The sequence below is a fragment of the Canis lupus genome, chromosome 9 (assembly GCF_048164855.1).
Source record: "Canis lupus baileyi chromosome 9, mCanLup2.hap1, whole genome shotgun sequence".
In the NCBI taxonomy this organism is placed as follows: domain Eukaryota; kingdom Metazoa; phylum Chordata; class Mammalia; order Carnivora; family Canidae; genus Canis; species Canis lupus.
The window spans coordinates 70,686,708-70,714,603 of NC_132846.1; the positions used below are offsets into that span (position 1 = coordinate 70,686,708).

General features: G+C 42.0%; 2 long non-coding RNA genes, 3 other non-coding genes and 1 pseudogene across 6 annotated transcripts; 5 read left to right on the forward strand and 1 right to left on the reverse strand.

Moving 5' to 3' along the window:
• Positions 1-271: 271 nt before the first annotated feature.
• On the forward strand, positions 272-13,397 carry LOC140640486 (uncharacterized). 2 transcript variants are annotated; one of them, XR_012037233.1, is made up of 10 exons: positions 272-385; positions 1,330-1,414; positions 2,300-2,391; positions 3,299-3,381; positions 4,554-4,605; positions 5,063-5,148; positions 6,525-6,588; positions 9,529-9,591; positions 9,777-10,222; positions 13,335-13,397. It is a non-coding gene; the product is annotated as an uncharacterized lncRNA (long non-coding RNA). The 2 variants fall into 2 exon arrangements; XR_012037234.1 differs by having other exon boundaries at positions 9,780-10,222.
• Positions 749-820, forward strand: LOC140640732 (small nucleolar RNA SNORD113/SNORD114 family). Its single transcript, XR_012037371.1, has one exon. It is a non-coding gene; the product is annotated as a small nucleolar RNA SNORD113/SNORD114 family (small nucleolar RNA).
• LOC140640718 (small nucleolar RNA SNORD113/SNORD114 family) lies at positions 1,745-1,819 on the forward strand. The gene has a single exon (XR_012037359.1). It is a non-coding gene; the product is annotated as a small nucleolar RNA SNORD113/SNORD114 family (small nucleolar RNA).
• On the forward strand, positions 2,730-2,805 carry LOC140640720 (small nucleolar RNA SNORD113/SNORD114 family; annotated as a pseudogene).
• Positions 5,993-6,066, forward strand: LOC140640777 (small nucleolar RNA SNORD113/SNORD114 family). Its single transcript, XR_012037410.1, has one exon. It is a non-coding gene; the product is annotated as a small nucleolar RNA SNORD113/SNORD114 family (small nucleolar RNA).
• On the reverse strand, positions 12,408-27,851 carry LOC140640487 (uncharacterized). The gene is made up of 3 exons (XR_012037235.1): positions 26,723-27,851; positions 25,561-25,687; positions 12,408-13,382 (listed from the first exon to the last, which is right to left on the reverse strand). It is a non-coding gene; the product is annotated as an uncharacterized lncRNA (long non-coding RNA).
• Positions 27,852-27,896: the final 45 nt, after the last annotated feature.

The window sequence follows — 27,896 nt, forward strand, 5'->3', positions numbered from 1 at the left end:
TGTGGTAAGGCAAAAAATATTACTAAAAACTGAAAACACTGATGTTCATTCAGAAATAAATGAATTAAGAATGTTATCTCTTTGGTTTAAGATCATGTAGACACTGTTTAGTAAGAGTAAATTTTATTGTTCTGGATCAGATCCAAGTTTGAGATTATTCCTTTTGTTAAGAGAAAAAATATTTGTGGAAAATTAATACATATATCAATAAATAACTGAAATGCAGAAATCAAAGGTCTGTTGATAAGATTTATTTATTTTTGTTTTTTAGTAATCATCTGTTCTGTTCTGTACTCTTCAGAGTGGACACACTTGAGTTGATTTAACACCTTCTGTGGTCACGAGCTCCATGTTGCCTATGTGTGCTAGGAGCACAGAGACCAATGTGAGTAGTAGACACAGTGTTTGTCTTAGTTTGGGTGGGTGGTTTAAGAGTACTCAACGTAAAAAAAAAAAAAAAAAAAGAGTACTCAAAGTATTACTTAAAAGATGGCCAATTGTACAGTAGTGATAAATGTGAGATTGAGATGGTGCATTATACTGATTATTGCATGTATATAAAATTGAGGTTAATTAATGAAAGAGATTGATATGAGAATTATTCATTATGAAGATTAGGGATAAAACTCCTCTTGGGTCTTTGTGAATCACAGTGATTACAAATTATTATTAGTGAATTATGGTCTATTATTAGTGAATTATGGTCAATAAACAGATGGAAATGAATGAAGAAAAAGAGAGACAATACTGGATCAATGATGACTACTGGTGGCGTATGAGTCGTATACGGTGAATATGTGTCTGGAACTCTGAGGTCCGACAGAAGAGAAATCTAGTCCATTCCTTTTGTTTAAAGTGATTCTATATATAGAGATCAGGAATATACAAAGATATTTTTGGTCTTTGGGTTCATTGTTTTTCATTTCATTATTATAACTCGATAAGTGAATTGAAAGAAAGAAGTAGAGAAAGAAAGAAAAGTGGAATGAAGCATGTCCAATTATAAAAATACATGATAAGGCAAGAAATGCTATTAATATATATTGTTAACACTGAAGTCCAACAGCATAACAGTTACCTCTTAAGCTGGGGGAAATATATTATTAATTACAGACAAACGTTTATGTCCTGGGTCAGCGGCAAGTTGAAAATTATTTTCTTAGGAGGAAATGAAATAAATATACTTGAAATTAATGATTGCATAAATGATTGTCTAAATTAAAAGGCAAGGATTAATGGAGAGAAGGTATATATATATATATATATATATATATATATATATATATTTTTTTTTTTTTTTTATCATCTGTTCTGCTCTGTACTCCTCAGAATGGAAACACTTGAGAGGATGTAAGCATCTTTCATGGTCTTGAGCTTCTGGTTCCATCTATTTGTTAGGGGCATGGAGACCAATGTGAGTAATAATCAATGTTCTTATTTTGGTTTGATTTCTTTATTTAAGAGTATTTAATGTGTAACAAAGTTTGAAAGATAATCAAATAAGGCCAATTGTAGACTAGTGGTAAATACAGGGTGGATTTGAAGCATTCTATCAATGGATGTGTATATGAAAATCTAAGGATATTAATGAGAGAGATAGATTGATATGAGAATGATTCTATATACAGATTAGAGATACCAGGACTCTTTTTCAGTTTTTATGAGTCATGGAGTTTAAAAGTATGATTAGTGAATTAATGAATTAATAAATATAGAAATGAATGAAGAGAAAGTGGACTAATCCTGGATCAATGATGACGGCTGGTGGCGTATGAGTCATATACGATGAATGCTACGTGTCTGGAACTCTGAGGTCCAACCCAAAAGAGATCTAGTCCATTTTCTCTTTTTGAAATGATTATATAAACAGATGTCAGAAGAATACAAGGCTTTCATTTTGGTCTTTGCGCTCATGCATTTTCAAACTATTATTACAATTGGATCAATGAAAGAACATTAAAAATGTATAGGTAAAGATGAATAACATTAAGCATTGTTCAATTATAAAAATATCTGATGAGACAAGAAATACTGCTGATATATATTGAAAACTCTGATATTCATTAGGAAGTAAATGGCATAAGGGTGTTACTCTTTAACTAAAGATAATATAGACAGTGTTATCAATAGTCAGTGCTCATGTTCTGGGTCAATGGCAAGACCTATACTGTTTACTTTAGAGAAGATAAAATGTTATCCCAAATAACTACCTAAATGACTGGTTAAATAAAAAGTGGAATGCAAGGACCAATGCAGATAATGTCTCAACCTTTCTTTATCACCTCCTCTGCCTTGTAAGCCTTAGAATGGACACCCTTGAGCTGATGTAAGCATCCTCTATGGTTGTGAGCTCCATGGTTACATCTCTGCATTAAGATCATGGAGACCAATGTGAGTAATAGTCAAGGTTGTTGTCTTGGTTTCAGTGTTTGTTTTTTAAAGGCATTCACATATTATTTTAAAAATATGAAATATAAATTTTGAAGGTTAACCATTGCCCTGGCATAAGTATGGGGTTGATGTGAGGCATTGTTTTGATTAATTTTTACATGCAGCATTGAAATAAATTAATGAAAGAGGTATATTGCCATGAGCAATACTTCTATAGACAGATGTTAGAGATACTTATGGATCTTACTCTCATGTTTTATGACTTTAGGTATTTCTTTTAATATTATTGATGAGTTAATAAAATCCATGTAGACACAAATTAAAATGAGGGCCAAGTCTGGATCAATGATGACCACTGGTGGCGGTATGAGTCATGGATGATGACTACTACATGTCTGGAACTCTGAGGTCCAACACTAATACTATAGAAATCTAGTCTCTTCTTATTGTTGGAAAATATCCTATAGATAGATGTTAGAGATATGTAAGAATCTTTTGCTTCTAAAGTTATGGCTCATAGATTATAATCATATTAATATAAAAGAATCAATGGAAGGATCAATAAAAAATTTAAATACTTAAAGGTAAACAGAGTGAGGCATATTTCAAATTATGGAAAGATGTGGTAAGGAAAGCAATACTATTAATATTATGTGGAATGGATAATAAATGGACCAAGGGTGTTACCCCTTTGGCTAAGGATTACATAGGTACTGATAAGTAATAATCAGTTTTGTTGTTCTGAATCAACTAATTGTGAGTTCGACATTTGTTTTATTAAGAGAAAAGTAAGCAAATAGCACAATAAATTAATATTAAATGGCTGAGTAAATGAAAGGTGAAATACGAAGGACCAATGGGTAGAAGATGTCACACTTTATTTTCTGCTTGCTCTTATACTCCTCAGAATGGACACTGCTACACCAATTCTGGCATTCCGTCATGGCCTCGAACTCAATGGTTGTCTTAAGAGCATGGAGACCAGTGTGTGTGAGTAATAGTCAGAGTTCTTGTCTCAGTTTGGGCAATTTAAGAGTAATGAATACATTATTAACCAGTAGGAAATAGGGATACCTGGGCGGCTCAGTTAAGTGTTCAACTCTTGATTTCGGCTCAGGTCATGATCTTTAGGTCTTAAGATCAAGCCCTGAGTTGAGCTCCCACCACAGTGGGGCATCTGCTTGAGATTTTCTCTTTCCCTCTGCCTTTCCCCTTGCTTGTGTGCTCTCTCTCTCTCTCTCTCAAATAAATAAGTAAATCTTAAAAAAAATGAACTAGGAAATATAATTAAAGAAAGCCAAACAGGACCTAGTAATAAACATGGGAATGATGTGAAACATTATGTTGAGATGTCCGTATGTGAAACACTGAGGCTGATTTAAGAAACAGATCTGATGTCTGTGGGAAATGATTTTATAGATGGATATTAGGGATGTCAAGGCTCTTATACTGGGGTTTTCAGATTCATATGTATTTCTTCATGAGTAAATAGTAAATTAGTGAATAAACCAATAGGCAAGATATAAATGAAAAGAATTAGGGATCCCTGGGTGGCTCAATGGTTTGGCCCCTGCCTTCAGCTCAGGGTGTGATCCTGGAGTCCTGGGATTGAGTCCCACATCAGCCTCCCTGCATGGAGCCTGCTTCTCCCTCTGCCTATCTCTGTCTCTGTCTCTCATGAATAAATAAAATCTTAAAAAAAGAAAAGAATTCACAGGCTTGAATCATTGATAGTGACTGGTAGTGTACTGGTTAAGAATGATGAATGTGTTTGGACCTCTATATGGAAGTGTTAAATCACTATATGGTACACCTGAAACTAATATTACACCATACTTTAACCAATTGGAATTTATTTTATTTTTTTATTTTTTAAAGATTTTATTTGTTTATTCATGAGAGACACACAGAGAGAGACAGAGACAAAGGCAGAGGGAGAAGCAGGCTCCCCACGGGGAACCTGATGCAGGACTCAATCCCAGGACCCTGGGATTATGACCTGATCTGAAGGCAGATGCTCAACCACTGAGACACCCAGGTGCCCCTAACCAATTAGAATTTATTTTTTTTCCAATTAGAATTTAAATTAAAAAATTTAAAAATTAAAAAAAAGAATTCATATTTATTTTCCCTTTTTTTCCTTCATCTGCTTTCTTCTACAGAATGGACACACTTGAAATGATTCTGTAATGATCAAGACCTTTTTGATTCAGTGTGAGTAACAGTCTAGATTCTTGTCTTTGTTGGGGCTATTTAGGGTATTCAGGGTTGGCTGTATGATTAAAAAGTATGGAATATAATCAAAGAAGGCCACATAAGGACCAATGATGAGATTGTGTTACAAACCAAGGTTCATGATAAATCTGATCTAGCATAACACATACCCCTTTAAAAAAGAAGTTCTAACCTTTTATCTCTGAGGGTGCAAGACCCAGAGTCAATAATCTGCAGCACTCCTCATTCTTTGCTGGGTGGTTTATTTAGTGGTGCTCATTATATTATTAAAATGGATAACTTAACATATTAATTAATAAAATGGTGGTCTATTCATAATCCAGATGTAATAATGTGGCATGCATCATTGTTTCCGAGAAATTTCTGTCACGGTTCCCTCATGTTCGACAATTAAAACCCAAATCTGGTTTGTCAACATCCTCTTTACATTCTGCAGGATGGATGCACCATAGCTAATTAAATTATTCTCCAATCATGAGGATCTTTGCCTTATCACTGCAGGGAAGGAGTATGTCATCCTACGTAAGTAACAAAGTTCTTGGTTTGGTGGTTAGTTTGTGGGTTTTCATATTATCTAAAAAAAAAAAAAAAAAACCCAAAAGAACTTTCCATCTGTTAACATGCAACACTCTTACAATACCACTGACCATATTCCCTATGCTCTGCCTTTACCCCTGTGACTTGTCCATTCCACAGTGGGGGTCTGTATCTCCCACCCCTTTCACCCATTTTGCCCATCCCATCCCTGCCTCTCAGGTGACTGTCAGTTTGTTCCCTGTATGCATAGGTCTGACTCTGATTTTTGTTTATTCTTTTGGTGTATTTTTTAGATTACACATATAATTGAAATCATACACTCTTTGCCTTTCTCTGACTTATTTTCCTTAACATAATTCCCTCCAGGAATTGTTGAATCACTGTGTTGTACACTTGAAACTAATGTAACATTGTGTGTTGGCTATACTCAAATAAAAAATATATATGGAAAATGTAAACAAAAATGAAAGGAAACAATAAATGTAAATTAACTTTTAAAATGTCATGCATAGACCAAGAATGCGAATCTATTATGAACCACAGCTTATAATTAATCCAATGTAGCACAAATGAAGTTCAAGTAAAAAAACTTAGCTTTTTTCATCCATTTCAAAACTTCCAGTCTCATTTTGTTTGTCCCACTGATTATTTATTTATTTATTTAGTCCCACTGATTATTTAAACATTCCTCTCTTGATAAAGATCTAGGCTGTTACTCATTTCAGGAGTCAGTATTCTAGTTGTTGAATAGGATGATATGGTTATTCACTATAACACCTAAAAATGGTTCAGTGTAATATCTAAAAGGTAAAGGCAGAAGGGCCACCCCTGGACCGATGATGTGAATGGAATGCATCTGAATAAAAATTATGATCAATCATTTTTTGAACCACTGAGGTCCAATGCAAAAAAAGAACTAGTGTATGACTTTGGGGGAATGATCTCAGGAAAGTTTAAGAATCATGGATATTGATTTTATATTATTAGTGAATAAAAGAATGGATCAATAAACAGATAAGGTAAAGAAAAATAGGTCAAAATGTGGACCAATTCATAGGATTTGTTATAAAACAGGAAATGCTACTAATTCAGTTCTGATATACATTGGTCCATTAAGAAAAAAAATATGTAGATTAAGTTGTTACCACTTTGCATAAGAAGCAGCTAGACCAAGGTATTTAATGGTCAATGTTCTGCTCTTAGGATTCCTATATGTTTGATTTATGAAGAAAGAAAAAGTTAAAATTGAACAAATGGTTAACTAAATGAGTGTGTGCCAAGTATGAGCCAGTGATGAATATATTTTATTCTTTCTCATGTCTGCCTTGTACCCTTGAATGGCCACATATTGGCTGCTTCAGTCATTATATTTAATGATGAAGACCCTGACTGTGACCAATGTGGCTAAGGAGAGTAAAGATTACGGTAAGTAGTAGATTGAGTTTTTATTTACAGTTTTGTCTTTTTATTCATGGGGGATGACTATATTATCTAAAAATAATAATTAGCTTCATGCAATCATGAAATGAAATTGAAGAAGACCATGCATGGACCAGTGATAAGAATGTATCCTCACAAGGTCCTGCTTAATTCATTTTGCAAAACTATAAAATAACAACAACAGACAGATCTCCATTCAAAAAATAGATTTGGGCTTTTCTCTCTCAGATTAAGAAGATTATAGACACCTTCTGGTCATAGTCAAAGATCTTGTCCTTGGGCTGATTGTATTTTCTTTGGGTTTTATTACTTTATTAAAAATAATAAATAATTGAGCAAATTAAAAGCAAATATGCTAGAAAAATTACGATGGCCACTGATGGCAAAGGATGTGAGTACTCATGAGACAAGGATTTGTTTCACTTGGGTCAATTATTTCACTACTCTGTTTAAGGAGTATGTAGAGAGACTTACCAGTAAAAATTTCCCCTCTTGTTTAGAAATAAATTCTTTGCTGTTACTTTGTTTTTGAAAAGGAGTAACTGACTAAATTAATAAGCAAGGAAAAATCCATACATAAAGAAAATTAAAGTGGTCAAGAGTATCCCAATGGTAAAATCTTCTGAAACAAGAATTAGGATCAACCCAATTTTGCTTCTCTGAGATCCATTTAACAGAAAATATTTAATCTTTGCCTCTGTGTATAATAAGGACAGACACAGTTGCTAAAATATTCGTTGTTTTCATTCTTCTGCTTTGGTGGGTTCATGGATGTTACTATTACCATTGCTGCTGCTGTTACTATTTTGATAAATCGATCTTGGAAAAATTAAATCACAGGAGGCAAAATCCTGGACCAGTGGTGAAAATGTGATTTGAAATGAGGATTATAGTTATTATAGGTCTGCACCACGGACATTTATGAAATAAAGCATTTACCTCTTTTATCTTTGTTTTAGTAGTATATAATAGCATGCAGTACTAGTCTGCATGTTGTATAATTTAGATATTTTTGCATGCTACTCACCTGGATTATTTCTTTCCTCTGTCTCAGTCACAAATACTGATGACTTATTTGGAGGTAGTGGCAGGAATTCCCTATTCTAAAATTTTCTGGCCCTTGATGTCTGAGAGAGTGCTAAAATAACTAATAAGCTATTAATTTCAGCTCAACAAACATCGCCCCAAATCCATGTGAGTCTCCGTGTTGGTCATAGCACTTGTATCCGAATCCAGTTTAGTTCCAGTCATTAGGTAGCTCTTTGGGATTAGGTAGAGACTAATTTATAAATGTAACAATTCAATATAATTGGGCAAGTACATGGGTTTTCAGGAACACAGAAGGCGGGCCCTCAGCTCAGTCGTTAAGTATCAGATGCTTTATGAGAGAGATGACCCCTGGGCTGATGAAAAACTTACTTCCCAGGCTGTGAGCTCTGGGAAGTCAGGAATCTTCACCTTCTTATCCACTGTGCTGCCCATTATGCCCAGCTCGCAGAGCACATGAATAGACCTTTGTTGAATGAGAAATGGAATAAATGGTGAATGAAATAGAGAATGAATGATGCAGTGAGTTAGTGAATGACTGAATCTTTGAGTAAACAAAGGGAAAATATTGATGAAAATGCAGAGTATGCAAATGAGTTAACACATGACAATGAGTTGAGTAACGAAATGTGCATAAATGTATGATGAATTAATTGATGAGTTAATGCATGGATGAGACCATGTGTAAGTAAAACTGTCAGAAGGAGAATGAGTGAGTGATGAATGAATGAGTGAAAGACAAGCAGCTCAAGGACTCAGTAAGGACGAGTGCACAAATGGATGAGATAATGAATAAGTGAATCCCTGAATGAGCTCCTGAATTACTAGAGAATTGAAAATTAATTAGTAATGAGCGAATGAATGAACCCATGAGTCAATGTATGCATCAATGAGTGAGTAACCAAATGAATTAATTAATAAGCCAAAAGCTGAGTGGGTGAAGAAATTAATAAATTAGCGAAAGAAGGAAGAAGTTGAATAATTTAACCCATGAGTAAATAAATAAGTCCATGAATGAGACAAATTAATGAGCGGATGAATTAGCAAGTGGATGGAGGGATGGAATGGATATTCGGGTGAGTGAATAAAATAATGAATTAGCGAGTGAGTAAATGAGTCAGTGGATGTGAATGTAATCCAAGAACAACTTCACTGAATGAATGAGTGAGTAAATCAGTGAGTTGAGAAATGAGTGAGTGAGTCAGTGATCCACGTGTGAGGCAGGGCATGAGTGAGCTCACACTGGGATCCATTCCCCGATCTCTCCAGAGAGAGCTAGCCACACCCCAACCTCATGGCACGCTGTAAATGCCTCCACTGGGGCACCCGCCCCTTCTACTCCATCACCGGCATTTGTGTACATGTCATCACTAAACGGATGTGCCCCGAGAGCCAGGAACCAGGTCACATTCTTCTCCATATCCCCAGCGCCTGCCCGGCCCGGAGCCTAGGAGGCGCCCAGTAAATTATTGCTGAATGAATTAATGAATAACTAAAAATACATGTGCTTTTGTGGAACTAGGATGGCCCTTCACCGCATAGTCTGGGAACTGTTCTATGGGGAAGTGCGCTGTGTGTCAGATGGTCTGTGGCATCCTCCTACGCAAGTCCACATTCTCCCTCGGGTCCAGCTTCTAGGTTCGGTGCCAGACAGTGAGACAGGATACTGGCAGTTCTGACCGTCCTGGACATTGGCCCATCCTTGGGCAACATTGGCTTGGCATGGGGGAATGGAAGCCCTGGGTCTTCCCGAAAGCTGCTCTTGTCTCTGCCAAGACAGGACGTTGAAAATAACCTGGTCTTGTTTTTATGCCTCCAGCAAGTGGGCCTGCTCCTTGCCTGTGCAAGCAAACTGATTTCCTCTGGTTGTCGTTGCAGGACTCTGGGTTAGACGGGAAGTGCCTCTGGATCTCTGGCCTCAGCTTCATCTGCTTGATGAGGGTAATGGCTGTTATGGGAATTAACCTTGTCCAGCGGGAGCTTGTTAGAAGGCCCACACTATTGTACCTGGGAGGGAACAGAAGCCTCAGAAATCACCTGAAGTAGCTGTAATCGGTGGTTTCAGCTGTATGTATTTGAAAGCTCTCAAATGATAGCCAAGTAATACCCAGATTCCCCTGTCCCAGAAGAATAGCGAGGCCAACGAAGTTCTGGAGGAATGCCAGTTTGGATGGGATGGACCAGTCCAGACCATGCACCTTTAAGGCAGCATAACGTGCCATTCTGCCTGGGGCAGATGACAAGAAAAGTAAGTTGGCAACACCTTTGCCCCATGTGGGGTATTTGCACAAGACCCACCCTCTGCCCCACCCCCCCACCCCTTGTATGACATCCTCCCTCCCTCCTGCATTATATGTTATAATTTTATATTCACTTTATGGCTGACATTAACCACTCCTCTCCCTTTCCTGTCTTGCTGGCTCCCGACCCTGGATTCCGTATCTCACTCCTGGTTTTGCATCCTTTGGCCTTTGTGATGGAACCTGGTCACTTGGCTTGGAATATGGCCTTCTCCTTCCTGACGATTGATCTCAGCTCAAATCACTGGCCTTTCTACTTCAGACTAAATCAGGTAGATATCTCCCCCTGTTCTTAATTGTGGGCATCTGGGACCCTAACTTTGAGTCTTCTGGGTTGGCTATCTCCCATCAGGGCAGCCTCTGGCCTCTCCGGGTCCCCCAAATGCTGAGGGTGGGCAGAAGGATGACCATTGGTGGCTTATAGGCTAGAATCAAAGGTGTGACTGGCAAGTGTGTGGATGTTGGGGATGGGACGTGGGCTCTCACATTCCCCAGGACTGCTAGGTGGACGAGCTGTTTGGATCTCACAGCAGTCAACAGCTTCCAGTTGATTCTAGTCTGTGTTTAACGATGATTGCTCAGCTTTATGCTAAGGTCTATCACCCGTAACCTGCCTCACGCTCACATAGCCCTTTGTCTTCCTGGCTCCTCATGTCCTTCTGTCCAGAATCACCCTGTTGTACTCACAGTACGTCCTGACACTCCTGATGGAGCCCGTGTTATGGGGTTCATTATGACCTGCTGGTTTCTCCCAAAGGGAATGAACTCCTTGAGGATAGAGTCTTCTCTGTGTCATGTAGCCCACCAGAAGGTCGACTTGAGAAAATGTTTGGTGATTTAATTGTCTATTCTTTCATGTATTCAGAAAACATCGGGCTCTTTCTATGGTGCCAGATGCTGCATATAAATGGCAAGAAAAAGCCATATCCTCTCTTTGCCCTTGTGAAGCTCCTAGGCTTGGCTGAGAGATAGATTTTAAACAAATTCTCCCTGCAAAATTCCTCTATTACACTCATGATGAGTTCTATGAAGCCAAGTTGCCATTAGCTTGGTTGACCTGCCTGCTGCCTGGGCTGGGCTGGCCCTCATGACAAGCTCCCTCTGCTTCTCTTCCATGTTCTGGGGTGCTCTGAGAGGGCTGGGCCACAGCCACGGGCAGAACTGGTGGATGGCTGTGGCTCCCTGCGATCAGGTCTTGGGGGTCCTCAGAGATCCTTGGAGGAAAGAGGGGTGAGTGGACTGTGGGGTCTGTGTCGCAGCTGCTTGGTTATTACCTGGGCAGTGGTGAGCAGCCAAACATTGCGTCTCATGCAAGCCCTGTGCTTGTTAAGGATGGCTCCGCTGAGGGTCAGGGTTTGAGCTGCCCATCAATATCCAAGGTTTTGTCTTAGAAGTACTGACAGATGACAAACCAAGGGTACGTTGGAATACATGTTGATCTCTTCTCCCTCCACCACATGGCATTCTGAGTCTCTTAAAACGGCCGCCTGAGAAACCCTAGTGTCACTAGCATCCCTTGGGTGTTCAGTAGCACACCTGGCAGTCGGCACACCGTGACCGATGCCTCCCTCCCTCCACCTCCGACTTCAGTCCTGCCCCATCAGCATGTCTCCAGGGAGTCCCAGAGGCCACCTCTGGCATCCCTTCCACCACACCAGTCCAGACTTCCCTCATCTTGGGCTGGCATCAGCCTCCAGATTGGCCTTTTTGCCCCTCTTCCAGTTTTTTGGTTTTTTTTTCTCTTTGCTGCAGTTAGTACAATCCTTCTAGATTTTTCTAGAATGCATGAAAAAGAATCCATGCTCCCTAGAGCCCTCTTTTGTGTTCTAGAAGCCCAGGAGCTTGGGCTCAGGTTCTTCATGACTTGGCCTGCCATCCTGCCTCCACCACACACTCCTGACCCTGTGTGGCACCCTGCAGACCCTCCCTGAGTCTGTGCATCTGCGTCTCTGTGCCTTTGCACATGCTCCTGCTCTGACCCTGTCCTCACACTGCTCAGTAGTTGGACAGCTTGTCCTGTCTCCCCCTGGTGGATTGGGTCACCCCACATTTGGAACTGTTGCATGGCCATGAACTTGACCTCCATTCAGAAACCTCTCCTGTGCTTGGTGTAGGTGTTCGCCTTCCCAGCCTGGTGGTGGGTGCTTGGTCTTGGGTGTCTTGGACCCCACTCTGTCTGGGACAAAACCTGTACAGAGTGGTGGGTTCATCTGTCAGAAGCTGGTTGAATGAGACCATGAATGGACGCACATAAGAAGGATTGTGAGGCCATTCTGGGGCAGATTCTATTCCTGGCAGAGAACTGGGGTCCTTAGAGCTGGGAAATAGCACCTCCTCATTACTGAGGCCTGTCCTCTTCTCCAGCCAACTCCACTTTGCCTTCCGCCTGCGACTCATTAAGAGATATGTAACCTTAATCCTTGAAATTGCCTGGGACGGAGCGTGTTTTCACTCAAGGACATGAACATGGAGATTTTATTCCTCCTTAAATAAATCTCACTCCCCCAGGACGTTTGGACAGGATGTGGGCAATTGGACCAGGGCTTGAAACTGAACGTCTTGCAAAAGGCCTGTTTGAAAATTTGAAACCCCGTGGCCACTGGCCAGAGCCGGGTCTGGTTTGTGGGGGTCGCTGGGGCCTCCTCGCAAAGCAGGGAAGTGAAGATTGAAAACAAACCTTCAGCTGTCACTGAGCAGGCCCATGGTCTGCAAACAGAATTCCGCGGTTCGGTTTTGCTTCTCGAACGAAACTGGAGTGAGCTTGCTCAGCCCCATCAGCTCTTCCTCCAAGCTTTTGGCGGAGGCCTCAAACCCTCCTGGAGCCAGAGGGGAGTCTGAGTTGGTCCTGGAATGGAGAGGCCGAGAATGTGGTGCTAGCTGGGACCGGGATGCTCAGCGGCAGGCCCAGCTTAGGGTTCGACCTTCCCGTGGAGGGTGGGCGGTTCCGGGTGGGGCCGGGCACGGGAGCCTGGGCATCCTGACGCTGATGGAAAGGGTAACATTATATTATATTATTATTAAAACATTATATCATGCCTGTCGTCACCAGGCACAGCCAAGAGTTGCCCTGCTTCCCCCAGAGACAGGTGACATCAGTTCCTCAGTGTGGAGAGGCCTGGGGAGGGCAGTCGTGACTCGGGGCTCGGGGCTCCCACTTCCCAGAGTGGTGGCAGAGGCTGGCACCCCAGAGTCACAGGTGCAGCAGGGCGGGGGGACACAGGGACACACAGGCCCCAGAGAAGGGGTCTCAGTGTTTGAGCCCTTGTGACGGGCTGTCCCACTGTCCCTGCTGAGCCATGAGTGAGCCCAGGCCCTGGACTGTCCTCTAGGACAGGGAGATGTGTGGCCTTTCATTCTCTGTTGACATTTGTCTTTCTCTGCCAGGGAAGAGTGGTCTGTGTCTTCAAAGTCACCATGTTCCGGGCTCCTGATCTGTAAGAAGTAAGTTTCATTCATTTGTCCCGCAGAAGTCTTGCTGCGTGCCGTGCCCCATAGAGCTCTCCCCTGAGCTGGGGTTCCCCACGGTGGGTGGCCTCCTGCCGGGCCCCCTGAGCCAGCACCCCCTCCACCGGCCCACCACGCTCACTGGGCCTCAGTGGCTACCTAGGACCTTCACAAAGGGTGACATGTCCTTCTTCCCTCCATCTGAGACTTGGGTTGGAGCCAACAGCTGCCCAGTCTCAGTGTCCCCATCTGTAAACACGGGAGAAAGATGATGGTAGGAGTCTCCACATCACCATTTTGTCTATCCTGTAGGGGGTGGGGGTGGGGAGGAAGAAAGATGCCTCTCCCTTGGACTCTGGTCCCACCCCTCCTCCTCACTGTCCTCCAGGCCCTTGATCCTCACTGGTCACTTGGGGACCGGTTTGTTATATTTTCTTTTCCCTCAGATCAACACAATAAAATAAAAGACAGTCCTGCTAGCTTGGCAGGGGCCGGACCCTGTGCCCCTGCAGATGTTCCCGGTGTCAGCAGGAGCCAGTGGTCCCCACCGGCCGGGGCTGCTGGCCGATGTCCAGAGGGGACAAGGGCAGGCCTGGGCACATGTGTCCCTGCCATGGCCTCTCGTTCCTCAGGGGCCTCCTCTTCTCTGCTGCCTCCTGGGTGCCCCTGGGATTCTGGCCTCATTTACTGGCGGGCCCACCATGGGGTTCTCTGGGGAACCTCCCCAGGCCAGAGTTCAGACTTTTTAAAGAGGCATTCGTCCAACCCCCTGTGCCCCTGGGGTCCCCTGCTGCTTCCCTGCAGCTTTGGGCCCCTGCCCCTCGTGTTCTTGCTCAGCCTTCCTATACATACCCCTCGTATAGGCCCTCCTCCTGCCCTCCTGATCCCGCCGCTCTGCACGTCACCTATCCAAATATTTTGTACCCTGGTGAGCCGTGGGCCCACATTCCTTGGTCTGGCTGTTTATGCAGGTGGTGGGAGCTCATCCACCTTGGGAAAGCCATACTCGAAGTGTAGGGGTGGCCCCCCAAAGGTGGATGCATTCCCCTCGAGCCACAGAAGACGATGGGAGTGGCCTGGGACCCTCTGGCCCGAGGCCTTCCCTTGGTGGGTCTCCTGGCTCCTCCCAGGGCCATATCTCCTCAGTCACCCCTTCCCGGGGCCCGTGCTGCATGCAGACTTGGGTTCCTACTGGGAGGAGAGAGAGGCAGAATGGAAGTGGGGAGCTGGTGTTGGTTGGCTGATGAGGCCTCCTGTGTGATGGCTGTTCTCTGGGGGGCAGCGGGGCACAAAATAAAGGGGTTTCGTGAGCTAGAAAGCACTGGAAAGGTATTAGAGAAACAAGGAGGGAGATGCTCATAGGGCGTCCACCCCTCCTTTCCCCTCCCCCATCTCCCCCAGAGCTGGCCCCAGTAGGTGGGTGCTGCTACCTTGCATCTCACTGAGGACTCCTGGTACCACAGAGGGTGCATCATCAGTCCCCCACTGCAGAAAAGGAAACTGAGGCTCAGATGAGTACAGTGAGCCCAGCGATGTCCCCAAGTCTAGGGCGTGTCCCACACCCTCACAGCAGCTCCCGCGCTTGTTGCCTCCCCTGAATGCACAGGATGGACAGGTGCAGCAGAAGGGTGCCTTGAACTCAGAGCCCAGATGTCTGTTGTCCCACCTGGGAGATTGGTGGCACCGTCCTCCTTCATGTTAGAGGCTTGGGTCCTAAGAGCCTGGCAGTACATGTTTATGGTTTGCTCATCAGGACCAAAGAACGTAACAAACTTTTATAGCTAAGTGACCTTTGTAAAAGCCCTTCAGTGTCTGGAAAACTCCTTCCTGCTCCTGACAGTTGCCCCTAATGGCATGCTTCAAAATACACAGAACGTACAGGCTGTAGAGCTAGCTCGCTCCTGGCCTGGCCCATCAGGGGAGTGGGGGCGGGACCACCCTTAGCCCACCTGAGCTTGCTCCCTACCAGAGCCCACTGGATGCCCGCTTGCCCCCAAAGTCCCCCTGCCATGACCTTAGGGGCTGTGTTAACTGGGGGGCATCCATCTGTTGTTGAGACCAGCCCACTTCTGTCCCTGCAAGGAGAGCGGCCAAGGAATGGTGTGGCTAGAACTGTCCAAAAACGGGCAAGGCAGTAAGCAGCCCAAGCACAGCTCCGAATCCAGGATCGGGGCATAGCCGGGGGTGGGTCTCAGCCCGTGAGTCAGGACTGCTGGCAGCTATAGGAACAGCCACCCAGCACAGGGGGCTGCAGGTCAGTTAGTGTCTGGCTCTGGGTTGGTGCTATGCAGGGTTTATGGATGGGCATTAAGCCCTTCACAGCTAAATAAAGATAATGAAAGTTTAATAATAATTGATAATTGATAATTTGGTTTACTCCTGGGGGGACTCGGGGTCACCGACAATAATAGTCATACTAGCAACAGCAGTAACTCAACAGGTGGGAATCTGAAGGCTCTGATCTGCGAGGCGGGCCCCACAGTTCCTTGTCCTGCCTCCTTCCCCTCCTTCACCTTGCCCAGCCTGAGCGTCTTGAGATGCCCATCCACCCCTCCTTCCTTTTTTATTCTTTTTTGAAGAACTATGGGAATTTAATATACTATTTTCACAACTTTTCTATAGATTTAAAAGTTGTGAAAAAAGGTAAAATGATATATTCATATTCTATAACCCAGCAATTTGGAGAAATAACCAGAAAATCACACACATATTCAGCACAAGGAGCTTTATCACAGATCAAAGTTGGAAAACAACCTAAATATGATAAACCACAATACGTGACACCAAACACCCAACAACAAAAACAAATCACATTTTTTTCCTCAAGAGTATCTATGTGGAAAAATTTCAGGATAGACCACTGAAGGAAAAAGTTGCAACACTGAATGTATGACCCCGTCCTTTCTGTCACTCTGGGAGGGTCTTCTGACCCAGAGGTGCTCGGGATCTGCCCTGCATGGAACTCCCACATTGCATTCATACCTGTTTGTTTCCCATGTAATTCTGAGTGGCTGGAGGGCAACAGCCAGCTCTGATCCAGCTGTTGTGTGTCCCTGATGCTGGCCATTCCCCAAGTACCCTTTGTGAGTGTTTGCCAGTTACCCCTACCCTGTGAGTCAGACATGTTCATACGGGTTAGATTTGGTCTTGTGACATGGCCCTTTTGTCTTGGAAGGTCATCCATCCACAGGGAGCCATGGAGGAGTGGTTTCTTGAGCATGAGTTATCCCGGGGACCACCACCTTTGATGGGGGCACCACTTGCTTCACTGGGTGAGTTCTGCTTTTTCCTGGTTGTACCTTAAAAGGCATATATGCCATGATGAAGAGCCACACATGGTCTAGGCAATATGAAGACTATAGGTGATCCAACATGGACCCGGTGCATGTGTAAAGGCCTCGGAGGGGCCGGAATGCACGCACTGCCCATCCAGGGCATTGTCAGGCAGAGGCTGGGCTGTTTCTGGCAGCTGCCTCTCTGCGTGGAGGGCAGATTGGCCACATAAGCCACTTAGAAGTTGCCCATGGCTGCACTAGAGAGTGTGCAGGCAAGGAGTGAGGCCAGTAGGGGTCGACCCCAGACAGCTGTCCCTGGTCCCTGGTCCCTGGTCCCATCCAAGTGGTAGGGACCGTGTTCACTTCACAGCTGACTGGCCACCAGACTCCTTTTTGGCAGCTTGAGTTGGGACTCAGCTTAACCTTCATGCTCCTGGCAGCAAATGAGTCTTCTTTTAAAAATTATGCATAAAATTGCATTTTGTTAACTCATGACTATAATGGAAAATGCAATAAACAATGGAGCCATGTGAGTTTTTCCCATAAAACACTACACTAATAACTAAAATGTATTGCATACAATAATACCAAAAAATAGTATTTTTTCTCGTTACAAATGAAAAACATGTTTATTGTAAAAGCTTGTACAATACTAAAAACAATAAAGTGAAAAATAGGAATTACCCTCATCCCAATCATGCAAAGTTGAACACTGCCAGTATTTTAATGACCGCCCTCTGGTCTTTTGTTTTCCGCTGTAACCTACACGAGTGGTGAGTGCACATGGATGTGAGTGCGTGTGTGGTTGTGTGCGTGTGTTTTTATACACAATATCATGTATGTATATTTTCGATTGGGTTCATTATTGTCATGCTATTTTTTTCACTTAACTCTGTATCTTGAATATCTTCCCATGCCAGTAAGTAATTTTCTAGCTTGTGATGTTTTAGTGGTTATGGAGCATTCTAGCAATTTACTATCCACTAACTGATTTAATAGGTCCTCTCTTATCAGATATTTAAATAATTATCACAGTTGGATTGTGTAAGTTGGGGTGAGCATCTTCATTCATCTCACATATGTGTCCAATGTATTCGGAAGTTCATTTTGAAAGTGGAATGGCCATGCCAGAGATGTGAGCATTTTATGACCAACTTGCCCTCCTTAAACTTTGTACCAATTTGCAATCTCAGAATTAGTTTAAGTGCCTGTTTCCATGGGAATTATCGAGGTTTTGACATTTGCCAATTTGTTAACACCCATCATTGTCAGTTCTTTCATTACCTGTGATCATAGCATTTCCCCCATATCTTTACTGGGTTAGTATCTGAACTGCCAGTTCAGGTTCCTTGCATTTTTCATCTTTCTCTGAGTTTTATTTTTGTAAAAGTCCTGCATTTATATCATTTTAAGAGTCAAATAGTTCTATAGGCCCGTTGTAGAAGTACCAGTACCCCCACCCCCAACCCTGGCCCCATGCCCTGCTCCTGCTTTTGACTCTTTTAACTCATTCTTTTGACATTTATATACATTTTTTTTAAGTAACGTTCTTGTTTTTCTACTTTTCAAGTTATTTTTAAGCTTGGGTGTTATCTTGATTTTTCAACCACAGAACATGAGTCTTTGGCCTCACCATCCACGAGCATACCTCTACCCCATCTTCCTCATATATTTGATTTATATTTTTGATTTAGTCAGTATTCAGTGTTTACATTATTATAACCATGGAAACACTCTTGACAGCCGAGCAGCAGCATTATGATCATTTACCTCTCCTTCTAAACTTTTTGTTTTCTTTGGAATTAATAATTATCTGGGTGTTTGTTTCTTTGGTTAGTTTTAAGTGAACTTATCACAGATTTATTCCAAGCCTCTCAATACATTCAAATACAAATAAAAAATACACGTGTGTTTTGTCTTTCTGAAGAAATCTCTTCCTGGGGCCCTCTTGCTTATTCTGTTCTGGATTGGTTGAGCTTCATGGTTGGGCTCTCATTCTCTTCCCAGGGATTCCCTTGATCCTCTCTCCTTGGGTGGATCCCTGATTTCATAAATCCTGGGTTATCTTTTTCATTTACTCTTCTGTTTTGCTAGAGTGCATCCTCTAGCAGTTATGTCAGAAAGGGTTCAGAGGAGGTAAATTTTTGAAGACTTTTCTCATCTGAAAAGAATGTCTGCTTCACAATGACATGGATAGTTTGGCTGGGTATAGAATTCTGGTCGGTCATCTTTCTTCCCCTCAGATTTTGAAACAGCATAAATAATTGTCTTCTAACTTCTAGTGCTGGTGGTGAGAAGTCTGAAACCTTTGTGATTCCCCATCCCTTGGATGTGATCTTTGTTTTCTCCCTTTCTGGAATATGTAGGATTTTCTCATTGTCTTCTAGTGTTTTAAATTTCATGCATATGCATCTTGATATGGATCTATGTTCATCCATTCTGCTAGGCCCCCTTTTTTTAAAAAAAGATTTTATTTATTTTAGTATATGTGCTGCCGAAGCGAGCACAAGATTTTATTTATTTATTCATGAGAGATACATAAAGAGGCAGAGACATAGGCAGAGGGAGGAGAAGCAGGCTCCATGCAGGAGCCCAATGCAGGACTTGATCCTGAAACTCCAGGAAGGCAGGCACTCAACCACTGAGCCACCTACGCATCCCTGCTAGGCTCTTTTGATCTGAAACTTACTGTAGACGTATTTTTTGAACAATCTTTGGATAACTTACTTCCATCTGTTTCTCTAGAACTTTTATATTTTGTATGTTGGATCTCTTTGACTGGTTCTCTTATATTTTCCCACATTTTTTTCCCTCTGATTTCAACCCTTGATTTTTTTTTTTTGTTCTCTTTCTGAGCAATTTCTCTGTCTTTATTTTTTAACCTATTCTCATTTCCACAATCTCTTACACGCCAGATCTTTTATTATACTCTAAATATTATTTTATAACATTTTGTTTCATGGATGTGATTGATTTGATATTCCTGATAATATTTGATATCCCTGATAATATTAATGGTAACTTTGCTGAAATTTTCGTCTTCCTATGGAGTCTCCAAGCATATGTGTCTCTGACTTCCATGTTATATGCTTTTCTCAACTCTCTAGTGATACAGATCATTGTATAGATGTAGATGCACACACACACACACACACACACACACAAATCCACTAATGAGCTGTTTGGAAGCTCTCAGCATTCAAACTGAGGATCTAGTTTGGACTTGTGAGTTGTGGGCTCTACTGTAGCATGAGCTGCCTAGTGCACCCCATATTTAGTTAAACTCTTTCTTTTGGACTGCTTAGATGCTCCAAAGAAGATTTTTTTTTAAGTTTCTGGTCTAGAGTATATCTGGCTGCCAGTGCCCTGGGAGGTTTGAGGAGGAAGACAGGGGATGGGGTCTTGACATCCAGCTTAAAATTTTTTCCCTTCTTTCTTTTCTTAATTTAGAACTCTTACCCTCAGCTATGCATGGTGTTTCTGTGTCAGTCACCTCTGCATTATTTTCTCTGTTGTAACACATTTTCATTCTTCCCTCAGGATCAGGGAAGGGTCTGCACTGTGGGTGAGGATTTGGGGACCTGCCTCCTTCTTAAACAGACTTTCAGTCAATTCATCCTATTTAGGCTTAGATTTCCCTTTCACATCGAGGCACCTGGTGCCATCAATTCCTGAGACTTCTGTGGGTCCCATGGAATACACTAGATTTTATTTCAACTGTCCTCAGAGCCAGTTTAAGTTTGATTTTCCCATTTCTGAATCAGTTTCCACTCTTGTCTTCCTGTCTTTGTGCCTGTGTGCTTATCTCAAAATGAAAATCTCTTCACCCCCATTTAACACATCTTTAAGGGGAAGGCAGGTGAACATCTGTATTTATTAATTCACCATATTGAACTAAAAGTCATTTACTCATTTTTCTCTATTAGTGTGTTCCTGTTTTATTTTTATTTCAGAAGACTTTTAAAATAAGAACAGTAACTTTTTCTATCACGTATTACTGATGCCCCCCCACCTCACCCCCTTGCTGTTTTCATTTGCCATTCCATTTTACTCATGGGGTTTTTCATTTTTTTTAATTTAAAACATTTTTATGTTCTAAAAATCTATCAGCAATATTTCCTTATGCTTTCTTTTTCCTTAGAAAAGCCTTGCCCACCCTGAGCTTACATAGGCACTTTTAATTTTTCTAGTTCTTTCATTTCATCTTTTATATTTGAATCTTTAATCATTTATTTATTGTAAGAAATAACTATATGTTCTGTTTCCATATTTACCACATGGTAGATACTTTTATAGTTTATGTTCTTGCTGTGGATTTCTATTATTCAATCAATCTGTTTATTCTTATGCTAGTATTGCTTTGTTTTAATACAATATTGCTATAATATGTATTATTATTTGGTAGCAATAGTCTTTCATTCACATATCTCAATATTTTCTTCATTAGTCTCACTTGTTTATTTTTCTAGATGAATTTTAGTGATATTGGGAAGTTAAAGACATTTTTATAGTTTTTCTGTGGAATTTCATAAAATTGTAAATTAAAGAGAATTTGTAATTTTTGATACGTGGGCTTTGTAAAATCTTTCAAAGTAATATATATATAGTATATATATATATATTTCACAACTGTCAAATTTGACAAATTCACAATTCATCTTTAAGTTTATTTTGAGGAATTAAATATTGCTTACATGTTTCTATTGTGAATTTGTTCCTTATATTTTCTAACTGGTTACTAGTAGCATGTAGGGAAGAGATTGCATATTTATTGTTATTGGATGTCTCCTTGAATTCTTTCATTTTTCTACAAGCTTTTAGTTGAATGTTTTGGAACTTCTAGGTAAAAAGTCATTCACTTCTATATAATACAAATTTTGCCCCTTTTCCGATATTTTAATCTCCTCTATTTCTCTTTCTTGTCTTATAGCATTGGCTAGATCTTCCAAAACATTAAATTGTTGAAAATAGAAATCTTCATCTTGTTTCTCGTTCACTGTTAAGTATGATAACAAATATTTCAGGTATATGTTTTTCATAATGTTAATGAAGTATTTCATTTTAGTTCATATATGACTTTAAAATCAGGAATGGATTTAGAACTTTATGAAATGCTTTCTTGATTAATATATGGAGATATTTGTGTTGACTTGTTGATGCAATGAATTATAATAATGTTTCATAACTTTGAAACATTTTTCGGATCAAATTCTACCTAGTTATGGAGTATGTTCTTTAATATACCACATGATTTGTTAGGATTTCACTTAGGACTTTTCAAATTTATTTTTTTGTTGGTTTTGGTATCAAAGTTATGCTGGCTTTGTAAAATGAATTAGGGAGCATTCCATCTTTTTCTGTATTCTGTACCATATATACATCATTTGAATGATCTATTCCATGAAAGCTTGAAAGAACTCACCCATATAACTCTCCTGGGATAATCCTTTGACAACTTGTCCTATTTCTTCTGTATTTATTGGATTCTTCCTATTTTTTGCATCTGTAGAATATATGCTTCTTTTTTATAATACAGCTCAGCATTTAAATGTACACGCATTGGAGTCAGACAACTTGGGTTCAAATTCTTGCTCTGTCATTTCCCTTGTGACCTTGGGAAAACCATGTCTCCTTCCTAATTCTTAGTTTCCTCAGTTGTTAAATGATTAAAATGAGAGCCTGTAGCTAAGAGGGCCACTGTAAGGATCAAAGAGATAAAGTACCTTGCACTTTGTCTGGCACATAGTGAGTGCTCAGTGATTTTTAAAACCTATTATTAATCCTAGAAAATAATAGATTTTTCTGAAATTTAAAAACTTCTTAGCATAGAGCTATAAATAGTATTTTTATAACTTTCAGATCCATTTCTGTGGTTATATCACCTTTGTCATTCTTAATTTTGTGTATGTGTACTTTATCTCTTTTTTATTAGATGAGCTAGAGGAGTGTTCCTATTAGAGGTTTTCAAAAAAATTCGTTTTTGGAATTATTTATCAATTCAACTGTTTGTGTGTGTGTGTGTTCAAATTCAACAGTATCTGCCTTTATCTTTATTGATTCCTTCCTTCTGCTTTTCCTGAACCTTGTGTTGTGGGTCTGTCCATATATTCCTTATGTTACTCTTCTTAAATAATGAAAACATTTCATGGTATGAATTTGCCTCTGCTTGCAATGTTGACTGCTTAAGTTTTACTATGTAGTTTTTAAAATTTTTAAAAATATTTGTAATTATGCATTTTCATTTCTTCTTGTTCTTAGAAGAAATGATTATCTGAATTAAATGTGCAAAAGTAGAGATTATTTTTAAATTAATTTCTAATTGACTTGAGTTGTGCGTTGCTTATCTTGTTTTATTCAATTGTGGTTCTATTTCATTGTGGCTAGAGAATGTGGATATATAGATCCTATTTGGGGAATTTATGGATGTCTTCTCTGTGCTTTATATAATCAATTCTGTAAACATTCCATGGACCTTCAAAAGTAAGGTGTACATCTCATTTATAGGGTACAGATTTTGATGTAAAGACATTTAGTTTTACTAAGTTTTCAGTCACTTCTTTTGGGTTTTCATCATAAAGAATGAAGTGATCTATGAACATAACTTAATCTCATTCTAAGAGTTTATAACATTTATCTGTTTTGTTACATGAGTCAGAGCTTTTTGGACAGTATAACTTAATATTGATGAAGTAAGCATCTATTCTTTATTTCTCATTTTTTGTTAATTATGATGTTGTTCGCCTCTGAATTTGTTTATCATTTACTTTTTTGCCTATTTGATGTCTTTAGAACTTGAGAGGGCCCTGAAAACTGTTTCTATCTGTTCCCTCATTTCCTTTGGATGCTATTTTATTCCTAATGTAAATGTTTGTGAATGTTATATCATTGTTGTGGATTGTACCTTCCACCCCTGAGAGGTGGTTTTTATCAACCTGTTTAATGATTTTGCTCTCGGGTACTTGAAATTGATTGCAGAGGCACCTCTGCTTTATTTTCCTTTGTGTTCCTGAGTTAGGTTGCCCTACACTCCCATGTAATTGTTTCTGGAAGTCTGTATTCAAGGCAAACTGTTTTTTGGAAGTTGAACCAGAGACTTGCATGTTCCCAAGTATTCTGCTCCTTGAGAGCTCAATATTCTGCACATTTCTAGGCAATTTCTAGCATTCCACAGATGTTTTTTAATTTTGTTCTTTTCAAACAAATAGTTGACTGCCTTAAATACAACTACCAAGGCTAGAGATTGGCCACATTGGGCCTGCCTAACGATTTCCATCTTCATCTTAATTTCTTAAGTATATATGACATCTATGCTTTTACCACAGATATCAGCAATTTTATTTTTTCCATTTTCACTTATTTTTACAAAACAATAAGAGCAAACTGTAATTAAATACTGGTTCTCAAATGCAGCCAACTGCTTTATTCAGACCACATATTACCCAGAAGCCCAATAAGTAAAGTAGATCAAATCAGCACTGCCCTATTTGGAGCTGGGCAGTGAACTCAAGCTGTGGGCATCATTCCAAGAGAAGCATGGGGGACCCCAGGCGCCCCTTAGAATATCCTTTGGAAGCTTCTGCAATGAGATATTTAGGCAATTGCACAAATCGAACAAATTGCTGTATATGCAAAACTGGGGGTGCCATTGATGGGGAGTTGATTGCTGGCAGTCAACTGTTGCATAAATTTTGTGGTTTTTGAGATGTCAGTGCATGATAGTGTGGATTGCCTGAAAGCCAAATGCATGAAAATTGAGGCCTTCCTACTTATCTGTGCCCATTCCTTGGATTTGAAATTTTTTTTAGTTCATTTTTTAAAGTGTGTCTCAAACGGACAACAGATACTTTGGATTTGAGGCTTTTGCCTTGACTTGAAAAATCTCTCTTTTTACGGGTGTGTAACTCACTTACCTTTTTATTTTTCTATTGTCTTGTTTGGACTTAAAACAATTGCACTAATGCTTGTTTGATTTGTTTCATCCTTCCTTTCTTTCCTGCTATCTTTTTATCATACAGACCACATTTTTCTTTTTAAAATTTTTTTCTGGTAATTCAGAGAGCACATGACCATTTTCTAAGTGTCTTAGTGTTTACATTTCAGGGTTTTTTTTTTTTTTTTTTTTAAACCGTACTGACATCCGTATTGGTCTATGGTAAAAGAAAAAAGAAAAGAAAAGAAAAAGAAAGAAAGAAATAGTGTTCTCTGACTTTGTGTAATTATTAAGATGAGTGTGTATCGTTTTTTCCCCCCATTCCTCCTGTTTACATGCTTCCAGATGATGAGGTCTGAGGGGGTGGGGAGTCATCACTGTCTCCTGTTTGCCTCTACACCCTGTGCCCTAGTCTTTGGGAGGAGGGAGTTGCCTCTCTTTGCTTTCTCTGGGCCTCTGTAGGGGCTGAAGCTCCTTGTTGTTTCTGGACTATGGAAGTTGTAAGCCTGAAATCCTAGCACTTCATGCACTTCCCTGATGTCTTATCAACACGTGGGTTGAGTGTCTGTCCCTCTCCCCCCCAAGCCTGTGAGCCCTGGAGAGGTAAGAACAGTAAATCAGGGCAGTCTCGGCCTCCACCCAGGGTGATGCTAGCAAGTCCGTGCTCATGGCTGAGTGCCTGAGAGGATGTGTGGACCAGTCAGTGCTAGGGTGAGCCTCTGCGGAGCAGACAAATACCCTAGTGATTCTATCAGGCCAAGCAAGGAGGGCACACACGAGCAGGAAGATCCGTGCGCCATTGAGAGAATGGCCAAGCCAATGGGCAGGTGGTGAGTGGGGCATTGACATCGGTCTGGAAGAGTGAGAAGAGCCACCAGCCACCAGCCGTCTGAGCTGCGGGGATGCTCAGTCCAGGCTGGTGTCCATGTGTTGGGGAGCCGGGTGGGGAAGGTGAGCTTGCCTGCTTCTCCAGAGACCCAGGAGGGGCAGGGATGCTTTCAGGGTTCATCGCTGCTCTTCAGAGTTGTCCATCCTTTCATTCCTTGATATTCTTGCTGTTCATTCTACAGAATGTCTGGTTCTGGTCACTGGGGATTCAAAGCAGAGGCCAGTGTGACCCCTTCCCGCCCAGAGGAGTTCCCATTCCAAGAGGAGACATGAGTGGCGTCCTCTCCAATCACGGACACAGAGAAAATAAAAGCCATCAAAAGAACTCCCCCAGCTTCTCTCGATTAGCCTTGCTCTCTTGCTTCTCTTTCCCTGATGACCAGTGGAGGAAGCCACCTGCCACTGATGCATGGCACATCGCCACCTGAGCATGGGCTCCATTACCCTCCACCCTCCAGCTCCTCTAGAGCCTTCTACTGCCTTGGCCAGTTTTTCTGCTCTCCTGGAGGCTTCCCTTGGCTCTTAGCATGCTGTAGTGCCTTCAGTCTGAAAAATCCCAGGAAGCCACCTCCTCCCTCTAGCTGCCACCCTCTTGGTGCTTTCTCTGCATTTCACTTTTATTTGGCTTCTGACCCTAGCACTCCCCTGGAGGAGCTTTCGTTAAGATGACCAGTGGCCTCCATCTGATTGCTAGGGCCTCTCGCTGGCATTTCAGACCTGGTGCACTCAAACTAAACTCTTCCCCCACCGACACTTGCTTCTCATCCGGGCTTCCCCCAGCTCGGGAAGTGGAGCCTTTCCCTCCTACTTTCCATGCCAGGTACCTGCCCAGGTTCTTGACCCTTTTGTATCGCTCACCATTCCTTACCTGCACTTGGGGCATCACCACATCTCTCGGGCTCTTCTTCCTAACTGTTCTTAGATGTGCCCACTCTCCCCACTTCCTGAGCCCTCTGCTGCCCAGGCTACGCTCTCTTTTTTGAACTCTTAGACTCTCTTCCTGTCCCACTCTTGCCTCCCAGAAGCATGATCTTTTCACATCAGCAAGAGCTGTCTTAGAAAAATGTGAAGCTCACGTCCTTTATCAGCTAATAAGGGCTTGCTCTTTGCCTGAGGCTAAAACCTGTAATCTTTAACCTTTGTCGTAAGGCTCTGAATGTCCTAGCCTCCCCCTAGCTCCTCATTTCTGGCATGTTCCTGGCTCCCCATGCTCCATTCACAGGTCTTTTGGTTACCATGCTCCATCCAGACCATGCTTCACCCATCTGGTCCACGGGTCATCCACCTGGTCAGTGCACCACCTGGTCCATGCGCCACCTGGTCCGTGCTCCACCTGGATCGTGCTCCACCTGGTCCATTCTCCATCTGGATTGTGCTCCACCCGGTCCGTGCACCACCCGGTCTTCCACTTCCACCCTGCATTGTCCACTCTTACCCCTCTCTTCCTGGCTTAGTCTCCTCATCTTTCATCTTTTACTGTAAACTACTTCTGAGAAGCTCCCCCTAACTGGTCGGATCTTCTTACTAACTGTTCCCTGCTCCTTCACAACACTTTGACCTCTTTTCATTTTGAAATCCATGCTCTGTGTTAATTATTTCAGTGTGGGTCTCCCCTGCTAAGCTGGAGGCTGCAGGAGGGCAGAGACCCTGTGTTATTCACAGCTCCAGCGCCTTGCGGGTGTTTCATAAACATGAGCGTATTTCTGTGCCTGACCGAATGGAAGATGGGATTGGGTCGTTGGAGAGGTCCGGGCAGGCTGCTGTGGAGGGTCAGGGGGTGCAAAGGGCTGAGTTGGCTGAGGCGGTGTCAGGACTTGGGGCAGGAAGTGGATGGGGAGGTAGAAGCCTTGAATGCCATCCTAAGGAGTCTGGTCTTCGACAACTGGATTGTGAGCAGGGGGACGACATGCTCGGTGCTGGGTTTCAAGACTTTGGAGGATAGCTTGTGTCTTCTCACCTTGCTGCCCATGAGCCTGCCCTTGCCCTGTCCTTGGAGACCAACTGTCATGGCTGTGCATTCCATTTCTACAGGGTGGTGGTACTGACAGTTGGATTATGGGAGGGAGGGAATGGAGAGACCCAGGGAAAGCCTCTTGGGGGGAGGTGGAGCTGTCGAGGAGGAGCTAGAAAAACCCACTGCTCATGCGGGTCTGTGACTTGAATATGCCACAGTGATGTAGGGTGTGGCAAGGACCGTCCTAGCTTGGGGCAGCTTGGCCAAGTTGTTACCCAGAAGGTGAGGGACCCCCTTTCACATCTGAGTTCTGCCCTTAGAATTTCCCATCCTGCCATGCAGAGCAAACCACGGCCCTTCACCTTGATAAAGAGATAGTTGACCATGCCTTGGCCGAAGCGTGGCCAACGTTGCATGGCTGGCCTCTCCTCAGTCTTTCCGAGGTGGCATGGCCT